Source organism: Manacus candei, unplaced genomic scaffold (genome assembly GCF_025592945.1).
Source record: "Manacus candei isolate 608988 ecotype Guabito, Panama unplaced genomic scaffold, ASM2559294v1 h1tg000008l, whole genome shotgun sequence".
Classification (NCBI taxonomy): domain Eukaryota; kingdom Metazoa; phylum Chordata; class Aves; order Passeriformes; family Pipridae; genus Manacus; species Manacus candei.
This window is the reverse complement of record NW_026138056.1, coordinates 2,340,582-2,349,361: the sequence shown is the minus strand read 5'-3', so window position 1 is coordinate 2,349,361 and position 8,780 is coordinate 2,340,582. Positions and strand designations below refer to the sequence as shown.

The 8,780-nt window shown below is 34.6% G+C and overlaps 1 long non-coding RNA gene across 1 annotated transcript; it reads right to left on the bottom strand.

The window, feature by feature from the left end:
* Positions 1 to 509: 509 nt before the first annotated feature.
* LOC127464304 (uncharacterized) lies at positions 510 to 4,790 on the bottom strand. Its single transcript, XR_007901293.1, has 3 exons — positions 3,351 to 4,790; positions 808 to 882; positions 510 to 725 (listed from the first exon to the last, which is right to left on the bottom strand). It is a non-coding gene; the product is annotated as an uncharacterized LOC127464304 (long non-coding RNA).
* Positions 4,791 to 8,780: the final 3,990 nt, after the last annotated feature.

Genomic DNA, 8,780 nt, shown 5'->3' with positions numbered 1-8,780 from the left:
AAATGCTTCAGAGAACACTTCATCAGTTAGCATATTTCTAGCATTTTTCATTTCCAGAAGACATGGCAATTGATGGATCTCTTTTCTATCTAATTGTCAACAAACATGGAGCCTTCAGTTTCAAATATTTTTCCCCTTTGCTTTTCTAACACCCAAAAATGAATCTATCTCCATCTCCAGATCCTTTCTAATACATTTACAATCACAAGAGCAGCAAGCAAACTAATACACAGACAAAGCCAGTCAAAAAACAAGATGAGTTTAATTGCCTGTGCTGAGCTATGCCTGTCCCACAAACACAGGATTACCTTTGGCAGCCAGGAAGGCAGGAAAGTATCCCTAATAAGCTCTGTAGCCTTCCTTCTTGCTCTCAAATCCACATGGTTTTGCAGTATGCCCAGAAAACTATCCAAGTTTCAGCTAGTACAGCTCAGAGCTCATTAGACTTGTGACAGATATGCACTGCTGCTGCCTAGAGTCGCAAAGAAATTACTGACAATTGTTCAGAATTTTCCTGACACTTCTCTGTAAAATTAAATGATTTATTGATATCACTGATTGATGGGATCAAAACATTCAAGGTGACACATGAAATCTTTTGAAACTGTGGCAATAACTGAGCAAATTTCTATTCATTCGTATCTCTATAGTCCTCACCCCCTTGGCAGTTCACTTGTCAGGAGCAAGGTGTCCAACCTTCTCTTAACCGCTGATTCCTTTGCAACCTAATGAATAAGATAATAAAGAATTTCAGTCTGCTGCTAAATTAGCATGAGTGTTTTGAATATAGTAGAAAATAGCACAAACCTGTTCAAGCAGTTTTTCTATCTTTGTTCTACTACAGAATAAACCTTTTCTTCAGGCTTCAACACATTAGGTTGCCTGGGAACATCAAAGAGGACAAATTAAATAAAAAGATGTATTATCTCCATAATTAGAACACCTATTATTACGAATATTAAAAATCAAAAGACTTACCTTCAAAATATAAAGCATTGAAACACAGTGAGAGAAAAAGTTTAAAGTATCAGCAGTTACATATTTAATTATGTCAAACATTATACAATTTAAATATTTCAAAGCAAATTCAGCTTTTGTTTTAAACTGGAAAAGTTTCCTCAAATGGCCGTGTTTTAAAATTTCCTTCTGTGTCTGAAGGCCTGCCCTAAAAAAACCTCAAAAACAAATAGGAGGGGTGCTGAGAGGTATGTTTCCTAAGTCTTCTATCTTAGAATATGTTAAACAGTATACAATAAGAACCTCTTTTTCTCCAGGCTATGGAAGAAGTCTGAATAACCAGTTCAGATACAGGTTACTGGTTTAGATATGTGGGTGTAGATGGAGATGAATCCAATGTCTAGTGTCCAGTCCAGCATTATCTGAAGTCAAGAAGAATCTATTGTCTACTTTTCAGACATTAAATTAACCCCTTGGTCATGAACAGTAAAGCAAATCTTGTGATATTATACTTTTAGGTGTACAACATCCTTTGAGAAAATCTGTGTAAAAGATACAAGCTAGTCCATAGCTGTGGGGATTATGTAGCATCAGATTATGTAGCATCATTTGGTGAAACAATGCAGTACATGAGTCATACACTGTGCAATATTTTAAAGGTTTTCTCAACATGCTGCAGCAAATTTATTTTAAAAATGGAACATTAAAAGAAATATCCTGCTATGAAAGTAGCTTGTTTTCATCCTAACAATGACATGAGACTGCAGTCAAAAGAGCAAATATGTTGATGAGGTAATGTATGACTATCATCGTCATTATTTTCAAACAGAGCTTTATTTGGGACTGTGAGATTTACTATGTCGCCTTCAGTGACAGCTCTATAAACACATATGGGGAAGAGGCAGGAAGAGGAGGAGGGAAAAATGTTGGAACTTTTATACAAAGATTTATGCAGTTAAATTTGTCAGTTGATTGCTTTAAATATAGGACACTTTCGTTCACAAAAGTGTAGGTGGCAAATCTGCATTAGCTGTGGATTTTGTTTGACTCAAATTGAGGAGCAAGGGTAAATCCTAGTTCTATCAGCATAAGTGAAAAAACCCAACCAACCAACCAAACAAACCCCAACAAAACCCCAGCTTTCTTCATAAGTGGTTTTCTCTTAGGATTGCTTTTCAAGTTGAGTGCCACTGAGTGAAGGAAAAGTGAGTTAGTGTACTCTTCTAAAACAAGAAGCATCTGAACCACAAATACTCAACAAAATATTCTTATTAATTACACTGTCTTTTCCAATCAGCTCTCTGAAGAGCACTTTTACATTTGTTATTCTAAAATCCAACCAAAGGGCAAAAGCAGACAGTTTGCTATAATGTGCTAAAGGTGAATTTCAATGGCTTTCCTGAAGAGGAACTTGTTTCCACTTGTGATATCCACTTAGGTGGAGACCTTGGCATCACAGGAACTTTGTCTTAGTAAGCATTTACTAACTATACTTCAGTTTTATAGTGGACTTTGAAGCTTACTAATTTAACACAGCGATTAATCAAGTTCAGTCTGTTACTGAAATGATGAGTGAATTTCCAGAGGGTTTGTACTATGTGGAAATAAGGGCACAAAGCCAAGTTCCTTTCTTCCTGAAGAGGGATACGGTTGAGAGATAGCCTTTCTCTAGCCTTCATAGCAAATCTACCAACAGATATTGAAGAAATCGTCAGAAATTTTATAATTATTTTTGCACACCATTGTTTTCTTCCATTACAATCAAAATAATGAAAGATATGTCTAAATATGTACATCAGATTTAGAATTTTTTGTCTATTTTTTCCCCCTACATTTTACTTTAGAACTAAATGTGCCCTGCTGTTCCAAAATGACTTTTGAAGTATCCCAGATAAAGTATGTTCGTACAACAACATAAAGAGATTATAATAATCATTTTCAAGAAAACAAAGTCAACAATAAAAGGGTGGTCACTGTAAATATATATATTTAAATTAACTCACCAAAGTATAAACTACTACAAACAGATTTCATACTTTTTCCTGCCATGTGATTTCTCTGTCAGACTAATTACTCTATTGCTTCCTTAGAAATTTCCCAATTTAGTTTGCACATTTGGTAATAGAGAGAAGGTACCTCAGAGCTGTCAGTTTAAAGGTTAGGATCTACATTCAAGACCAAAACAGTGGCATTAAAAAGCATAAGGAAAAAGGTATGAGATGCTGACAAAATGTTCCATCTTAAAATTAATGTATTTTAAGGTTTCCTCTTGCATGGATAGTTTTTTCTTTTCCTTCCCCCCATTCCCTCCCACCCCCCACACTAGAGAGAAAAAAATGCAGTGGCATAGTGTGAAGATAAAGTAGTTTTTATTCCAATTTCATAGCTCTTACCTAACCTTCTTGTCTTCTGTTTCTCAGGAGTCCTATTTTCCAACATCATAACATCTGCTTTTTGTTTCTTGACCTTGCACTTTCCCTCTTTCCCTCCAGGCTATTCACTTATTTCCATTCCACTTCCTCCTCCTCACCAGGACATCGGCAGGGGGAAGTGCAAGTTAAGCAGAAGACAGAAACTCTGTGTTTATAGTCTTGATTTTCACTTGGCATTCCAGACAAACTTCTGCCTTCCCTCCTCCTCCTACAGAAGCCAAATGCTATGCAGTTTCAACTCAATATGTGAAAAAAGCATTTTTTAATAGTTGTTCTTTTGCTCTTGTTTTTCCCCTGACCCCTCTAGGCTTGGTCCAACCTTTTAATTCCCATATGACATGACACACTCTTGATACGAGACAGAGAGCACCATCTCAGCCCTGATGAATTCCTTCTCTTTGCTCAAAAGAAAGAAAATGCTAGAGTTTTGTAATGGACTTTTTAGCATATTTTTTTTTTTAAGAAAATATGATATTTTAGCTTAAAATTCACCCCAAATACTCAGCCTGAGGCAGACACCTCACATAGACACCTTTCAGTGCTGTGGTTTAATTTCAGTGATTATGAAAAAAATGCAGATAGAGTTTTATAGAGACTGTAACCTCACAACAATTAAATACAATGGAGATGTAACTATATTAGTTTAATGAATTAATTTCAACTTTTGTCCACTATCATTTTTCCACGGATTAAATTGCATGTTAGTTTAGGGTCCTCCAGCTTCAATAACTGTTGGGATAAAGCTGGGACCTAATTGATTTTTGCTTGATATGTTTTGCTTTTTAAAATGTGGATGCAAGACAATAAAAACTTCTCAGTTGTCTACAGAGAAAATACAAATTTACAGGAAAGTCAATACAAGAAACTCTCATTTTCTTTCACAGGAAAAAAAACCCCAAAATTAAATGAGAACAAAGTTCTCCCAGCCAGTTATAGATCAGGTTTTTCTCATTTAAGGGTGATTCCTTTCTAACTGACAACTTCTAATAGTAGAATAAATGTAATTTATTTCAGCTTATTTTGAAGGGTATAGATGTTAGTGACAATAATATATGTTCTATTGTACTTGTTTTGCATTATCAAGTTCCTATCTAATTTTTGCTCCTGTATTTGCAAATAAATGGAATGTATTTAAAAATAATTTAGTAAACAGGGAGAATAAGGCAGGAAATTGCATGATAAATCAGATAAAGACAAAAGTAAACATTTAATTAACTTTCTTCCTTCTCTTCCTTTAACCTTGCTGGATATTTTGTCCCTTGCTCCAAGGTAAACACATATCTGACAAAGCATCGCTTTCGGAATTTCTGTTTAAATTTTTATTCCTAAATGAAAGGAAGATGATAAGCATAAATTAAACTGTCAGTCAATGCTTTTTATGAAAAAAGTTTATTTCTAATAATTTGGGAACTGCTTGGAAGACCTTTTCTGGTTACAAAGAAAATAATTCAAAGCTGAGAATTTATGTCTCAATCTGTGGTTGATCAGTTGGTTGATAAATTGATTTTCAAACAAGAAAGGGGAAGCTTTTACTTAGTACTTACTAGTGATTAAAATTGGTATAGTCTATATCGAAATATTGCATCATATTTATATTTAAATATACGTATTTATAATTTGAGAGGCAGATGGATGCTCAAAATACAATCCAGTTATTCTTCTGAAAACTATGAGAATACCTAGACATAAATAGGGAAAACCCCCACTTTTAAAATGCTAGCAATTTTTTACTTTATTCCTTAAGAAACATAAATATTGGTTTGATAGTCATCTAGAAATGAAGTGTCTTTGGCCATCCATTGAGTAATACAACTTAATTGTTATGAGTCATATGTAAACATAAAATTTTTAAAATCTTGCTAATAGTGGAATCAGGAACTCTCTAATTCAAGATGAATTTCTATAACTCTTTATCAGCTTTTGAAATTGCAAGACCATGTTTATGTTCCAAACAAATTTAAATGACCACTGGCACTACATCATGTTGGCAATGCTGATAAGAAATTGATGGTTTTGACAGTTCTTTTTGACTGGGTATCTCAGTTTCCTTAAGAACTTTGGAAAGTGAGCCTTGCTCCTGACATTTGCTGAAGCAAATGTCCTCGCATGTCAGGAGTACTCACTGTATGTACTCAGGCAACCAAACCAGCAGGACCACTCCCCACTCATATGACAACCACTGGTAATATTCATTACAGCATCCTTAGAAATCCATTCCCAAATGGCTACAGGAAAAGGAAGCCTGGGTCTCCTAGGGTCTCTTTTCCCAGATCAATCATCCCAACTTTGCCCTTTTCCTCTGTCCTTTAGCTTCCCTGTGGCAGAAGCAGCAAAATTCAATTTTGTCTGCCCTGCTGAGAATTCATAGTCTGCTATGTCTGAGTGCTAAACACATTCATGAAGAATAGCACCAAAGTATTGAACCAGTGCATAATGAGTCTTTCTAATCATGCCCTTGCCCTTCATTTCCAGTAGTCAACAGCTCTCAGAAGTGTGAAGTGTACAAACACAATGAAGAGCTTTCCATAAGTTATTTGTGTTTACTGTGAATAAACAAAATAATTTGGCATGTCCCTGGAAACTTATATCCTTAATTAATAAAATATTTTACAAAAGGTTAATTATACAAAAAGAAAATGCATTTCAACATTTAAATTCTGTATTAATACATTAATTAAGTCTTAATGATCAGGGTCTGTAGCACTTCTGGGGGATTAATGACCAGCTGGGAGAGTTCATGGCCCGAGTCTTTTCCACAAGTCATTTTTTCCATCTATTTATTTATTTTCTAATAAATGATCCCGAGTCAAGGTCGTTAATGATAAGTCACCTGTATAAAAATGAATTGTAATAATAACCACCCCTACCTTGTTTTGTTTATATTACTATGGAAACCTTATCCAAAGCAAAATATATACTCTATCCATACTACTTCTTCTGATAGTAAATATTTAAAATGGTAAGAAAACAATTACATAGATATATTTTTTGAACTCATTTTTATTGTCACATAAAGAAGAAGACAACATAACTTTTTTCTTCCTGCTCATTCTGAGAATGTGTGAAAAAAAATCAAAATCTCGTCTTGCACTTTTTGCAGTAAACTATCTTGTCTTTTTTTATATGTAGTAATGATTCAAAGAGCTAAAATTCACAAACTGATTAACAAAATTAAGTCACATGTGAAAATAAACAAGCAAAAATCCATCAATAGATCTTTCCAAATTATTTTTTCTTCCATTTGGCTATTCTGCAAATGAATCCTTTGATATGAAAATCAGTTATGATTTTCTTGATTGAATGAATGAATATCAAGCTGCAGCCTTTACTCAGAGCTCTGGGGTCACAAAGTCCACTATCAGGAAGTTATATCAAAAGGAGACGAAGGCAAAGCAGCATGCATCATGTAAAAATTGCCAATCTGTCAGAGAGATGACTCCTCACACCTAGCGACCTTGTCAGTTTGTAATTTCAGCTCCTTTCTTAGGTCAAAAGCTGACATGATTCTTTTTCCAAAATTTCAGTTCCTATAGTCATCACAAACTTTTATTGAAATCATTTAGTTTTTGGGTCCTACTTGATGATGAGTAGGATCGAGAGACTTGATGTTTCCTTGATAAATGGAAGCAGCAGTATGTTTTGGGGAGTTTTATCATGCTAATAGCACAGAGACTAAATTTATTTCTAGATATAAACCTCAATATTACATTGCATCTTAGGAATACCATTTCAAAATGTTTTGATGTTTTTCTGCTTTTTTTTAAATTTAATTTTTAGCTCACATAATTCCTAATTATTACATGGAGCTTTACATTCTCACTTTGCAGAGATTGTACTAACTTCCCATTAATTTCTGGAGGTAACCCTATGAAGTTGTTTTCCTCTGTAGTTATATGTGACTCAGGACCTGTGTTTCCTCCTTCTGCTGTGTTTTTGAGGCTGTGTCTGCATCATGATAGCAGGGGTTTCTGAGCCTTCCTGTGCTAGCTGCAAAAGTGGAAGCTTGGAGTAGGAAGATGATGGGATTTGTAAGACACCATTTATTTCATTAGGCATAGGGCCATGCCAACAAAGCTTTCTCAACTTTCACAACTAAGCTGTCTGTCTGACCCTGTGGTGGTCATGATTTGAGAATGCCTGCACTGGGTACATGTTCCCTTATGCAGACTTGGCAATGGCCATTCCTGTTAGGTAAGAAGATTCGATGATATGTAGATTTACATGTACATGCTGCTAATAACAATGGGCTCAAAAATGCCCAGATACTTAACATGTGATTAACTATTGTTTAATAATTTACTAATATTTTAATAATTGATCAGAGGAGATGATTTCAGCAAAAAGAATAATATGTGAACAACAGTGGAAAGGGGATAATGTTTCTTGACTGTAGCCGGTGTTAGGGTCTATGACAGTGCTTAAATGTGTGCTTATTTTCTTTATTTGTTTTCTTTTATGTTTCTTAAAAGGCTTTCCAAGAATACAAAATCGGCTTCCTTCTGAAACTGAAACATTTTCCATCTGAAAATGTTTTAAAAATGAGTTGACAGAACTCAGATCACCTCAAAGGCTGATCTATTTTGACTTCAGAGAGACACTAGTAATGGAGCTTGAAATTCAAACACTGCATTAAAATATTGTGGAGAGTCTCCTACCTTTGCTAGGTTTTCTTCATCTCTGTTTTACACAGAACCTTTCTCTGCTATGATTCCAAGTCTCTTTGCAGACAAGGCTTTGTTTCTGTAAGCTGCTATTATAGTCTGACAAGCTAAGGGAAGCTGTCGGATATTTTACTTTGATGTCATCCAGATCCAAACAGAGAAGCCTTCGGTTCAAACATATCATTATCATTTCCTTGCTGCCCTTTGCTAGTGATCAGTACATATACTAGTGGAACTGCACAAACAAAATTTCTTCTAATTTTCTCTGTTTGTTGGGGTATTTTTAATTTCCTTTATCCCGTAATAGATGTTTCAGTGACAAAATCGTTACATTATTTTGCATATTGGGCCTAATGATGAATCTTCTAAGAGTCAAATATTACTATGTTAATAATTTTCTCAGACTTGCAAGAGTTTTTAGAATATATTTGCAGAAGTTGTATATTCAACCACGTTTAGTTTCTGGGCTGAAGACAAGACACATTTCCTTCTAATTACTCAGTGCTTTCTGTTTAGTTTTTATCTTGTGTCTATATATTTATGACTTCTGGTTGTATGCTGAATCCAGATTTGGCACGGAATTGTATTTAGTGTCTTCTTCTGATATTTTCATGTACCTATGTATTTCAATATATCTTTGTTATTTAACCATTCCCATTACATTTTAATTCTTTCCACAAAGCTCTTCTTAAAAATAAAATTAACAAAAACAATGATCAACACTGATAAT